Raw genomic sequence first — 13968 nt, forward strand, 5'->3', positions numbered from 1 at the left:
GGGCAGAAATAACTAGTATCTGCGCATTATCATGGACGGATCATTTCCTGGTTAAGGTTGGTTTGGAGACTACTATTCCTCCCTCTACAGGTGGAGGACCAATTAGAATGGTCCGCCCTCGAAGGCTGATGGAACCCATTAGGTTCCAAGAAGTCCTAGGGGGTTCTATGGTTGGCAGTGCCAGTGACTCTGTTGAAGTTCTGGTTAATTTATGGAATAACAACATCACCAGAGCTATAGACATGATCGCTCCCAAGCGTCCTTTCCAACCCACTAAAAACCGTAACCCTTGGTACACTGAAGAGCTTAAACAAACGAAGCGGGTTGGACAACGACTAGAGAAGCGTTGGCTGAAACATCAACTCATATCTGATAAGATACTTCATAGGACTTTTCTTAGGTCCTATCAAGTGGCGATAGAGGCAGCCAAAAAATCTTTCTACTCTGCATCTATTGCGTCTGTGAAATCTCGCCCAGCTGAGCTGTTCAGGGTGGTAAGGAGTTTAACACAACTGCCTCCCACCCAGAACCCTCTATTAGAGTCAACCATAGCTTACTGTAATGCTTTTAATGATTATTTCACAGATAAAATCTCTCGGATAAGAGCTGATTTGGATGCCAACTTTAAGTCAGAAGCAATGAGAGAGGCATCCAACGCCTCCGCCATTACTGTTAGACTGGATCAATTTGAGTCGGTAAGTACTAAGGACATGGACAAGCTCCTTAGTAGTCTGAAAAAAACGACTTGCCCTCTTGACCCTTGCCCATCCTGGCTGGCTGTCCAGGGGGGTGATATAGTCAAGCTGATACTGAAAAATATAATCAATGCATCCTTCAGGGAGGGTACCCTGCCTTCTTGTCTTAAGGAGGCAGTGGTCAGACCACTCTTAAAAAAGCCCTCCCTGGACCCTCTGGATAGAAATAACTATAGGCCAGTCTCGTTGTTGCCATTCTTGAGCAAGGTGATCGAGAGGCCGGTCGCCAATCAACTACAGGCAGTCTTGGATGAAGCTGATTATCTGGACCCATTTCGAACCGGATTCAGGGCAGGATACGGAGTTGAGACGGCCTTGGTCGCCTTAGTCGATGATCTCCGTCTAGGCATCGACAGGGGAAGTGTGACCCTGCTGGTGCTCTTAGACCTCTCAGCGGCCTTCGATACCATCGACCATGGTATCCTTCTGGAACGCCTGAGAGAGTTCGGTATCGGAGGCACTGTTCTACAGTGGTTCCGGTCCTACGTCTCAGGCAGATTCCAGATGGTGGAGCTAGGAGATAGTTGCTCTTCTAAAAGAGAGATAAAATTTGGTGTACCCCAGGGCGCAATATTGTCTCCTATGCTGTTTAACATTTACATGAAGCCGCTGGGAAAAATCATCCGGAGACATGGGGCAGGATGTTATCAGTACGCTGATGACACCCAAATATATTTCTCTATGTCTCAGACTGATGCAGTGACTAAGGATGGCATCTCTCCTCTGAATGCCTGTCTTGGGGCGGTAATGGACTGGATGAGGGAAAACCGACTCAAGCTGAATCCAGGTAAGACGGAGGTACTTGTTATAGGAAACCCAAGCCCAGGTTTGGAATTATGTCAGCCAGTTCTGGATGGGGTCACACTTCCCTTGAAAGACTCTGTCCGCAGCTTGGGGGTGCTCCTTGACTCGTCGCTTCACCTGACAGCTCAGGTGGATGCGACAGTCAGGAGCACTTGTTATCAGCTTCGACTGATACGCCAGCTGCGCCCCTTCCTGGAGCAGGGAGACCTTGAAACAGTTGTACATGCGCTGGTCACCTCTCGATTGGACTTCTGTAATGCGCTCTACATGGGGCTACCCTTGTGCCAAGTTCAGAAACTTCAACTTGTACAAAATATGGCAGCCAGGTTAATTACAGGTACTCGTCGTACTGATCACATAACACCGGTTTTGAAATCCCTTCACTGGCTGCCAATTAGTTTCCGGGCAAGGTACAAGGTGTTGGTGATTACCTTCAAAGCCCTACATGGCTTGGGTCCAGAATACTTAAGAGATCGCCTACTTCCATACTGTCCGTCACGCACTCTAAGGTCCTCGGGGAAGAATCTACTTCAGCCAATAAAATCTAGGCTAACTTCAGTCACCCAGAGGGCCTTTTCCATTGCAGCTCCGAAGCTATGGAATGACCTGCCAAAGGAGATCCATGACATTTCTACTCTTACAGCCTTTAAGAAGGCTCTTAAGACGGATCTCTTCCAGCAGGCCTTCCCTACCTAGTTCTACTCCCCATTTACTGTGACTTATGTCACTCTGTCCACCAATTCTTCTCTTAAATTTAATGAGAAGAATTACATTAAAATTAATTAAAATAAAATCCTTGCCTCAAGAAGAAGAGCCCTCCCTCCATGACATCACCATCAGACCTGGGAGGAAATTAAAAAGAGAGGCCCAACTTCCATCAGGCCTAACTGTGAATGTAATCACTTCGCTCTCTTTAATTTTATTGTATTTTATTTATTTATTGTATTAATAAAATAAAATACAATAAATAAATAAAATACAATAAAATTAAAGAGAGCGAAGTGATTACATTCACAGTTGTAACCCGCCTGGATTCCTTGCGATTGGGCGGGCTATAAATAAATTATTATTATTATTATTATTATTATTATTTCTGGGTAAGGTGATCGAGAGAGCGGTTGCCTTCCAACTCCAAGCAGTCTTGGATGAAACCGATTATCTGGACCCATTTCAAACTGGCTTCAGAGCGGGATATGGAGTTGAGACTGCCATGGTCGCCTTAGTTGATGATCTCCGTCTGGGCATTGACAGGGGAAGTGTGACCTGGTTGGTGCTTTTGGATATCTCAGCGGCTTTCAATACCATCGACCATGGTACCCTTCTGGGACGCCTGAGGGAATTGGGTATCGGGGGCACTGCGCTCCAGTGGGTCTGATCCTATCTCTCGGGCAGATTCCAGATGGTGCATTTGGGGGACACTTGCTCCTCTAAGAGGGAACTGACATCTGGTGTCCTTCAGAGAGCTATTTTGTCCCCCACTTTGTTCAACATTTACATGAAACCACTGGGAGAGATCATCTGGAGACACGGGATTCCCTGCCTTACCTTGCTGTATGACTGTGCTTTAAATTTTGTATAATTGGTTGGTTTTTATCTAGAGCTGTTTTGTAACGTGTTTTTTTTTTATGGTTGTAATGGTTTTCTCCGGTTGTAAACTGCTTTGATCTGTGGAAAAGTGGTATACAAATAAATTTATTATTATTATATTATTATAACATATAATATACCTGTGCAGAAATGTTATTTTCTGTGGGGGGAAAAACATTGCCTCCTGCACAGAAAATACTCTTTTCTCTGCAAAAACCTCACATAGGATTTTTCACAGAATAAGGCCTGAACTGCAGATTGGCTTTCTTGTGACAGTGGGGAGCTAAAATTACTCATTCCTTCCTTGAGAACAAAATTAGTGAAGAATTATATTCCAAATTTCTGCAGTCTCAGACTGAGGCGCTTATGCAGAGGCTGGCATAGCCCAGTCAAGGGCCAGCTGCAGTACCTCAGGGCTTCCAGCAAAAGGATTTTTTTAATGAGGTGTTACTCCCTAGAAGTCCATTGCTGCAGCCAAACAGTTCTTCAAGCCATTACAATCATTTTTCGTCTCTCAAGAACTCAGTCTTCTTGCTGAGAAGGAAGTAGCTCTACCTCACCTGCTAAACTTATTTCATGGTGGTGGGGGGGCTTCCAATGGTAGTACTCCTCCCTGTTCACTTTTGAGCACATTTTGAATCTGAATATTCTTGAAAAGATGAGGTGTAGTAGTTTAAACTCTCATTGAATTCTGTTGTAAATTATAACATGTTACCTAATTGTTCTGGTTGGGAAAATGATATTCATGACTATTTTAAGTTGGAAATCTTGGTTTATAATGGGTTTTACATTAATTCTGCATGACTTTAGAAGACTTTTGTTTTGAAAGATATCAAATAAATGTCTAAAACAAACAAGCAAATAGACTGTCTGCAACTGTTTAACTGAAATAAAAGTGAAACAAGTCCATTTGAAAGCCTAACACAGGAAATTAGTATGCTTTCATGCTTTCCTGAGGTTATGGCTTTTGTGTTTGATGGGTTTATATTCAGACCACCTTGATTTTGACTTTGATAAGTGACTGTTCAGTATGTCCATAGCTCCTTCCTCCTTCTAGCTCTCACACGTTTGTTTTAGACACTTATAGCAAGGGCTGAGAGCCAGTGCGGCACACTGGTTTGAACATTGGACTATGACTCTAGAGACCAGGGTTTGAATTCCCACTCAACCATGGAAACCCACTGGATAACCTTGGGCAAGTCCTACTCTCTCAGCCTCAGAGGAAGGCAAAGACACCTCCCCACCAGACAAATTTGCCAAGAAACCCCTGTGATAGGATTGCCTTAGTGTTACGATAAGTCAGAAACAACAAGGCACACAACAACAAGGTCCCAGCATGGAGGAACAGTGCTTGCAAGATGGAGAATGCACTGAATAAATAAATAAGTAAGAAACATCTTGAAAACATACAGCAAGAACAACAAGAACAACAGCAGCGAAGGCTATATTTCTTCCATATTGTTCTTTTTTTGTTTACTACTCCTAGTAATCTACACATTCCACATAAAACACTGTAGTTTTTGACTACCATTTCTTTACTACCTCTTCCTTATCAAGCCTGCTTGGGATTAAACATCACAGGCCTACTAGGGGCTTGAAGATTTTAAAAAACATAAACCATAAAAATAAATTTCTAATATTGTAGGTCTAATACTGCATGAGACCACCCGTCTCTCACATTGATGAATTGTGTCAAACTAGTATCTTATCCAATCCATGATCCTGAGGCAGCAGCTGGGGCTACTCTAGATATAGCTGATATGTTTTGAGACAAATATCAACAAAGTATTATTGGAATCGTCCAACATGGAAATGTTGAACTTTTCTTGCTAATGCATTGGAAAATTTGGAGAGGAAAGTGTGCTCAATCATCTGAGTTTGGCTATATTTTTGTGAAAGAGCAAGTGGTTGAACTTGTGTTACCTAAGTTCTGTAGTATCTTTTCCTCTGATTGTGAAATTAATATTACTTCCCTGATCATGTTGTTGGTTAAACAGCTGGTTTTGGTTCTGTGTAAGAGACATTCCCAGAGATACATAGCAATCAAGTTTCCTTTTTGGCAGTTCTTTACAGAAACTTGTTAGCCCTACCAATCCATGTGATTTAATGCTTGAGTTAACATTATTCCTTATTAACCTTCAACAAACAAAATGTTGGAAGGGCATGTGAACAATGTACACGTTGCTGATGATAAGAGGGAATGGAAAAAGAGGAGGCATACAGATCAGTGACAAAACATAATTGAACAGGTAGTAAAATGAGCTATCATAATTTAGGACTCTCCTTTCCAACCTGAAAATTTCCAGACATGCTAAAATCCCAACACCTCCTGCTACAACTGTATCATGAGCTTTGCATCCATCTGGATGGGAAATTCCAGGTGGGAAGACACTACTTTAACTAGTGAAAAAGAACACTTTGAAGTTGACAATATCAGTGCTTACTGGCACAACTGAAAACCACCATGCCTTTCTCTGTACATTCCACAATCAAATTTCAAACTAACATCTTAAATATCAAGTTAATCAGGGATAACTTAATTAAAGAAATTAATGATAATAAATTAATTTTCCATTTTCTAATCTTTTACATATATTGAATTAATTCTCAAACCTTAAATTCCATGTTCTTGTTGTTGTGTGCCTTCAGGTTGTTTCTGACTTATGGCGACCCTAAGGCAAACCTATCATGGGTTTTCTGGGCAAGATTTGTTTAGAGGGGATTTGCCTTTGTCTTCTTCTGAGGTTGAGAGAATGTGACTTGCCCATGGTCACTCAGTGGTTTTATGGTTGAGCTGGGAATCGAACCCTGGTCTCTAGTCACAGTCCAGGGCTCAAACTACTATACCACATCTGATCCATTTTAAATAATGTGTCAAGTTCCAGCTATCTTACTTTTTAAAAGGAGACGATAGATAGATAGATAGATAGATAGATAGATAGATAGGGATAGAGCAAGCCACAAGAAGTGCAAGTGTAACAAAAAATATTTGAGCTTTCAACCCAGAAGGGTTGGGAGCATAACACAGATGTGTATAATATTTCAAAGCAATGAACAAAACAACAAACAGGGAAATGTTTTACTATTTCAGAAGGCACTGACACTACAGGGCACCCAATTAAATTGGCATGAACATGAAGCAAATTTTAAATGATGAACAGGATGTATTGAGGCTGTATTTCTGTTTATAAAATTTATTCCCCAAGCAACATGCTAGAAATACAAATTCCCAAGGACAAATATAGAAAACCATAAGAAGAGTAGCTCCTTACCCAAAGTCATGTATTCGGGAATACATAATAGAAAGCCAAGTATTAAATATATGTGTTCCAGTGCATGAAACACAGTCAGGCACCCAAGACAAGAAATACTAGTAAGACGATAGAACTGTGCAATGTTTCTGTATCACTTCCCATTTACTGGGGTGTAGTGAAGCTTTGCCAAGAACTTTTAATTTGATTAAAACAATAAAACTAAATGGCCCAGTTCCACTTTTGCAAACAATTGTTTCTGAAACTGACACAACCTTCTAGAGGGAATTTAACATAAATAAACTATATCTAATCTGAATATTTTATATGCTATTTTGATTATACTGCTTGATTTCAAGGGACTTCACCATCTCTGTAAACAGATCCACTTATTTGTGTAAAGTTTTATGACTGGCTTCTAGTAAATCCAATAAGTATGTACATCCTGAGCATACATAAGAGCGGACATGCTGAGATGAAAGTTTTGCAAAGCAGCCTTGGCTTCTATTTCATTTTCATCAAGACTAAAGTCTGGATACTACTAGCAGTCCCAAGTACAGTAGATTCATTGAATCAGCTGCTGAATGATGAATAAATTCTGATGATACAATGGGTCCACTCTAGTTGGGACTACTAATATGATTCAGGCCATAATAAATCAATTTTATGGAGACAAGTAGCATAAAATGTACAAGATTAAACTGTGTGAATAAGAATTAATTTTTTTTCTGGGAGGGACTCCAAAATGTGTGTTTGTGTGTGTGTAAGAAAATAAAAGCACAAATTGCTGAAGAAATTTAATAACATAGTGCCGAGTCCCGACTAAGGGTGTTGGTATCAAATGCTGGCTTTCCTGCAGCAGCACTGGGAATCTTTGAGAAAGTGAATAACTTGTTTCCTATAATTAGGTGGTTCCTGTTATTTGATAAATCATAATTTGCCTGACAGTGTTATTGTGTGTGTAAGTATAACTACTATGGGACTATGTTGGTGACATAGGCTTAGGTGCCTGTTAGCACATCCTGCTTACCCCATGTTATATTTCAAAATCCCACCTTTCAGCTTCAAAAAGCCACTTTGAATCCCAATTCTGGGGGGGAAACAGGATACAAATTGTTATTGTTGTTGTTTCTGTTATAGTTTGAGTCTCCATATTTTCATATTTATTTAGAGCCAGGCATGTTCTTAAGAGATTACAATGACATTTGTAAGACAAAATGAATTTTCCATGGAAAGGACATGGAGACTGAAGACATGTGATTATACTGAGGTATTACGTGAGGTAATAACGAGACAAAAATTAAATGACTGTGCTAATCCATACTTCCTCCCCCAGGCCCCCTGCATATCTTCTTGCACCAAAAAACAAAGGAGGTTCCATTGCACCAAAGGCAATAAGCTGATGCTTCCTACCTACCCCCTGCTGTGCTCCCAGCCAACTTCCCTATCCATCCACCCTAAAGTTTGTTACAATGGGGATTATCAGATAGGAGGGAGAGCCAGGAGTAAAATGCATATTCCCAGCAAAGTCATGCAATCAATCACGCTGAATATTTTCAGACACATCACGCTTATCTAGGACTTAATCCATGAAGATCTAGGAATGCGCCAGCAACAAACCGTTCACAGGGAAGTCCCAGGAATGGTTTGTTACTGGAGTATTCCTGGATCTTCATGGGTTAAGTCCTGGATAAGCATGATGTCATCTGAAAATCTTCAGCACAATCGCGTGACTTTGGCAGAAGTATGACTTTTTCTTCCCTGATTTCCCCCCGTCTGATCATCTCCCTTGCAAGGTAGCTTGCAAGGGAGATGATCCCTTGAGGCTAGAATCCCAGGTATAATATTAGTCCTAAAAAACTAGCTTCTTTGCACACAGCATACACAGTTGCACATAGCTGGTCCCCTGTCTGTGTCTGAGCCTTAATTGTGTTGCCCTCAGACCCCAGTTTGAGCCACTTCCCACTTTCCATGTTCTACTCTTCAAACAGGTAAATGTTGCCTTACCTACACCCCTCAGCCTCTGCTATCCAATTTCCATACCTCCATTTCAGTTAGTTCTGAATGTTGTGTCCGTCTGAATTACTATTGTGTGGTTGTACTCTTACATATTTCTAAATAAAAACCTTATTAATTTACCCAAACCTGGAGTCCTCCTCATCTACTACTGGTACACATAGGTAGAATGATCCACATGTTACCCAACCTCTCATAAGTTTCCTTCAGCTAAGCAAATTCCCAAAAATTTAAAGGAGAAGACATAGTTGGTGGGGACACCTCAGTCCCTCCCACCTTTATTTGGGTAACATTCCTCTAAAACAATACATATGTAGTTTATTTTCTGCATGGCCTCCCTGATTTGTGTCAGAGTCCAATTCAGATTTAGATCTGAGCCCAATTTGAATTTGATTGATCCGTGCACTAAGAGCCTTATCACACATGGCAATCTTGAGGCCTTCAAAATCAGGATGGCATTCTTACCACCTATACCTTTGGTCTTGATACAGAATTAGAGTGTCTTTAGCACCCAATCTTCATTGCACCGCCTTTGCCACTTCTATTCTCTCTCCTTCCCACAGCTCCCTTTCCTAGGAAAGCCATATGGCTGCTTGTGAAGGGAAGATGGGAGGAAAACTTTGGGAAGGAGGAGGGGGAAGAGGTAGGAAAGGAGGAAGGTGTGTGTGTGTGTGAGAGAGAGAGAGAGAGAGAGAGAGAGACTCTGTCTTTGAGAGTGAGAGAAAGAGAAGCATTGCAGTGACAGAACATGACTCTGGAAACATGCTGAATCTCCATTTCTTCACACTTGCCACCAATCATGCAAAATTGGCAGGAATTTTCTCACTGCAAATCATATGCAATAGGAGATCATTAACAGATTTTTTTCTTGTGAGTAAAAAGACTCACTTTTACTACAGGCTCCCACAGTTCAACCACACAACAGCAATGACATCATGCAGGAGGGAGGAATTGATCATGCGGTTATCGTGTTAGTCTGCCGCTTTGATGGCCATGTGCAATAAAGGCCTGAATTTCTATCCAGATCACCAGTCCTCCCCACATGACTTGCATTAGAAAAGGCTCTAACTTTTATAATATTTTTACACATCTCCCTAAAATCTGGAGACACTGTAGATGCTAAAGAAGTGAATTAACCCAGACCAAATATACACAGGTAATTCCATGGGCTTTTGTGTTAGATACTTATGAAGTCTGCTAATTTAAAAAACAGTTCTCAAAAGCTATTATTGACTACTTGGAAATACAGTTCACATTCTTTTTGTCTTTGCAATATCCCTCAGAGCATCAGCTGGCTAAGTCTGCTACAGTTTAAGAAAGAAATATGATAATGATAATAAAATATTTAAAAATATGAGGAGAGGGACCTTTTTGGTTTATTCTACAAGCAAACCAACTAGTGAGATTCAGTGACAGAGAATAAAGGGTGTCAAAAGCATGCTTTTATTACTAACAATCCAAATGGTAAGATTCCCCCTAATGAGTCCCACTGCTTCCTTCCCCTTAAGATCAGGGGGAGCTGGCATGGTATTGAAACTTTCATCCAATGGCAGTATATTTCCCAGTCCTATCTCTTTCACAATTGCCTAAGAGCTTGTCTACATTACCTGAATACCCCAAATTCTCCCCAGACTGGATGCATGTTGTTTACACTACAAAGCCCCTAAACCCCAAATTAGAGCCTGTCTACAAAACACCCAGACCCTTTGGGGTTTCCATCCCTTGTCCCACATTAAAAGAAATCTGGAGCAAAATATGGTGATGATGGGCAGCTGCCTACCCTTGTGGTCCCTGCCAAGGTGCTCTGTGGGCACAAGTCACTCTGAGATCAGAACAAGGCTTGGCACCTTGTTCTGACCTCAGAGCAACTTATACTGTACCTACAGTGACAGCACCAACTGACTCACAGGGACTGTTTACATTTTGTTGCAGCAAGGAAAGGGGGAGATTTCAGTGAAATTTTGGGCCATAATACTCCAGAGGCAGCCCAGAATATTCTGGCAAATGTAGATGATCCTTGGGCTGGGGGTCTGGTGGACTGGGGGCTGACAGATGTTGGTGTCGTCACCTTTTGTTCTTGCTGTACACATTTTGCCCCATTTCCTGGCTGCTCAGACTTTCTTCTGTCTCTTCCCTACTGTTTTAGATGTTGCAACAGACTGACACTGCTGTGAGGTTGTTTTGTGTTTTTAAAAAATACCCCCCCCAAAAAAAAAAAAAAGCCTTATTTGCTGCTTACAATGAAGAGAGATGGCAATCCTGGGATCTGATCGATCATAAATGTTTCCAAACAATACTATACCTTTTCTGTGGTAATGCAGACTGTCTTACTTCCATCCAACACATAATAAAAACTAGAAGTAACTTTAGGGGGAGTAATAGGTTTTGTTCATTAAAATACATATAGATTTATTAACAAATCAAGAAAAAATGTAAATACAGTGGGCCTTTGGTATCCTCTGAGGTTTGATTCCAGGAACCCCCATGGCTACTAAAATCCATGGCATTTTAAGTCCCATTAATTACAGTGGATAGCAAAATGGTGTCCCTCATATAAAATGGCAAAAATCAAGGTTTGATTTTTTTATATTTTCTTAAATATAATTTATATTTTCTTAAAATATTTTCATATATATATATATATATATTGTATATATAAGCAAAACAAACAGAACACAAAACACACATAGCAAATAACATACAGTACAAACTTTAACATCACACAACTTGCAGATTCTAAATTATTAAACAATAATAAAGAATCTGTGGATATGGAGGGCAGACTGTAGAAGACTGAGTTAGCCTATTCAGCAAAACAAGAGAAATGTACAACAGGAACAAAAAGTGATGGCACCAGCATCTCTCAGCCCCCACCCAAGATGCTTAAGGATCATCTACATTTGCTAGAATCCTCTGGGCTGTGCTTGCACTCCTTTTGGAATAATATAATTCTTGTTCTTTTTCTTAAAGGAGAATAAAAAATAGCCAATGATGGTAATTGTTATCTGCAGATGTTTAAAGTACAGCCGCCCCTCCATTTTTGTGGGAGACCTGTTCCGGACCCTTCTGCAAAAATGGAAAATCACCAGTATTCAAGCCCCATTGGCTTGAATGGCAGTATGTGCTCATGGTCACCCACGGTGTGCACCCCATTTTGTCCCCCTCTGTTTGTTGCCCAAGAAAGGGCGAGAGACGCAGATTCCAAGTCCACAAAAATGGAGGGACTACTGTACTTTCATAAATAAATAAATATTTGTAAATTATTGAGTTCAATTTTCATTTTAAACAGATTTACTTACTTACTTACTTACTGTATATACTCATGTCTAGAAATTTTAGTCAAAAATTGACCCAAAAAACCTGAGTTGACTTATCCATGAGTCAAAGTAAGTACTGTACTTTAACTCTTATTGAAAAAAGGAACTATCCCCTGGTGAAAGGCAAAAATATAATCTGTCCTGGAATCACTGACACCCCCCCCCCCCCAAAATTCGCTCATCCATACAGCCTTTATGTAATGGCTGCTAGAATTTTGTAAGTTCTTTGGCATTGTTCTCCTTTACTTCACCCTTTAGATCCTTTGTTACATGCCTCAAGGTTTTATCCTCGACTTATCCACGGGTCATATCAAAATCCATAATTCTGACCTCAAAACTTGCCCTCGACTTATACATGAGGCCGACTTATAGGCCCGTTACAGACCGCCCAAAAGGGGCGGTTTTGGGCCGCTGCTGGTTGCAGCGCGGGGAAAGCCGCTGCAACCAAACGGCACGACTCCCCCGCGCTGTAAAAAAGGAGCGCGAAAATCGCGCTCCTTCCAGCAACCCGGAAGAGACGTCGCAAGTGCCAAAGCGCGCACTCGCGACGTCTCTTCTGGGTTTAGACATCCGGACGCTGTGCGTCCATTACGTCAAGATGGCCGTGCCCGTCTGTATAGGGCGCTGCCATCTTGCCGTACGGAATACGCGCGAGGGGCAAGGCGCGTCCGGAAGCACCGCCCCTCGCGCGTATTCCTGGCGCAACGACGGCGCCGCTTAGGCCCGTCTGTAAGGTGCCATAGTCAGGTATATATGGTACATACTTATCCCTCCATTCCCCTCCCCCTTTCTCTTTGCACAGAGGATACCAAAGGCCCACTGTATTTACATTTTTTTAAAATTTGTTAATAAATCTATATGTATTTTAATGAACAAAACCTATTACTCCCCCTAAAGTGCTTATCCTGGGAAAATCACACATTCATGATTAAGAATTTTACACGACATCACAATTAAAGCTCCATTATCCCAAGAATATCTTGTGAAAATCGCGCATTAGCAATAAAGATTTTCACACAATGTCACAATTAAAGTGCCATTATCCCAGGAATAACCAGGCAATAAACAGCAACAAATCATTCATGGGGAAATCCTGTGAATGATTTGCTGTTGTTTATTGCCTGGTTATTCCCAGGGTAATGACTCTTTAATCGTGCTGTGTGTGAAAATCAAATCTTGATCTTAATTACGAATGCACGATTTTCACGGGATAATTGCCATTTAAACTCACAATTTTCCCACCTTGTGGTAAACTCAGATTGCAGCAACTGCAGAGATCTGAGGAGAATGGGGGAAAGTGGGAGGGGAAAGAGAAAAACTGGGACATTTTCAAAGCAGCTGAAGGAGTGGGATGACAGAGGATTAATCAGGCTGTTCATGCCAAATTGGGACAGCTCCTCAGCACCAAACCATAGTATGTTCCTGTGCCTTTTCAGACACACATTTCCCCTTGTTCCATGCCAACAACTTTGTCACACAGTGGACATATGAGGAAGCATGTTGCCATGTAAAGAAATAGGGTCCAAACGGACAGGCCAAAATAAAGCTGCTTCAGGTCACTTTGGATGTATGCTGTTTAAATGCTGCATGTGTCCTAAGAGTCCAGAAGCTGCGCCAAAGCCACGCTCCAGTCCTAAGCACTGGAGCGCAGCTTTGGAGCAGCTTCTGGCCTCCTAAGATGCGTGTGTCATTTAAACAGCATACCTCCAAAGTGACCCGAAGCAGCTTTATTTTGGCCTGTCTGTTTGGGCCCTTAGTCCTTTGAGCTCCTAAGAAACATGAGAGAGAGCCTTCTCAGCCTCTGACTCTTGGGAAAGAGCCTTCTCAGGGAATAGTCCCAGGCCATGGAGATTAGGCTGGCCCCCTCACTGCTCTCCTTCTGCCAGCAGGTAAACAATGTTTTGCCAAAACAAGCATTTGTTCAAGAGGCTAGGGTGGAAACGTCTTTAATGGGGTGTGTGCTGCATTTTGAAAATTGTTCTTGTTTAAAATCATTTTATGGTATTTTAAAGTATCCATGTTTTAATGTTATCTTATTCAATTGTGTTTTTTGTTTACTAATAATGTTTAATTCATATACTCCATTACTCATGCATGAACCACCTTGAGTCTCATTCAGTCAAGAATGAATGAATCACCATGGGTCTCATTCAGAGGGAAAGTAGGATATAAACTGAATAAATAAATGAAAAGATAATGATGATGATATATGTAGAGAGATCTTGTAGCACCTTTGAG

Source organism: Sceloporus occidentalis, unplaced genomic scaffold (genome assembly GCF_023333645.1).
Source record: "Sceloporus occidentalis isolate IW3139 unplaced genomic scaffold, rSceOcc1.0.p SCAF_1, whole genome shotgun sequence".
In the NCBI taxonomy this organism is placed as follows: Eukaryota; Metazoa; Chordata; class Lepidosauria; order Squamata; family Phrynosomatidae; genus Sceloporus; species Sceloporus occidentalis.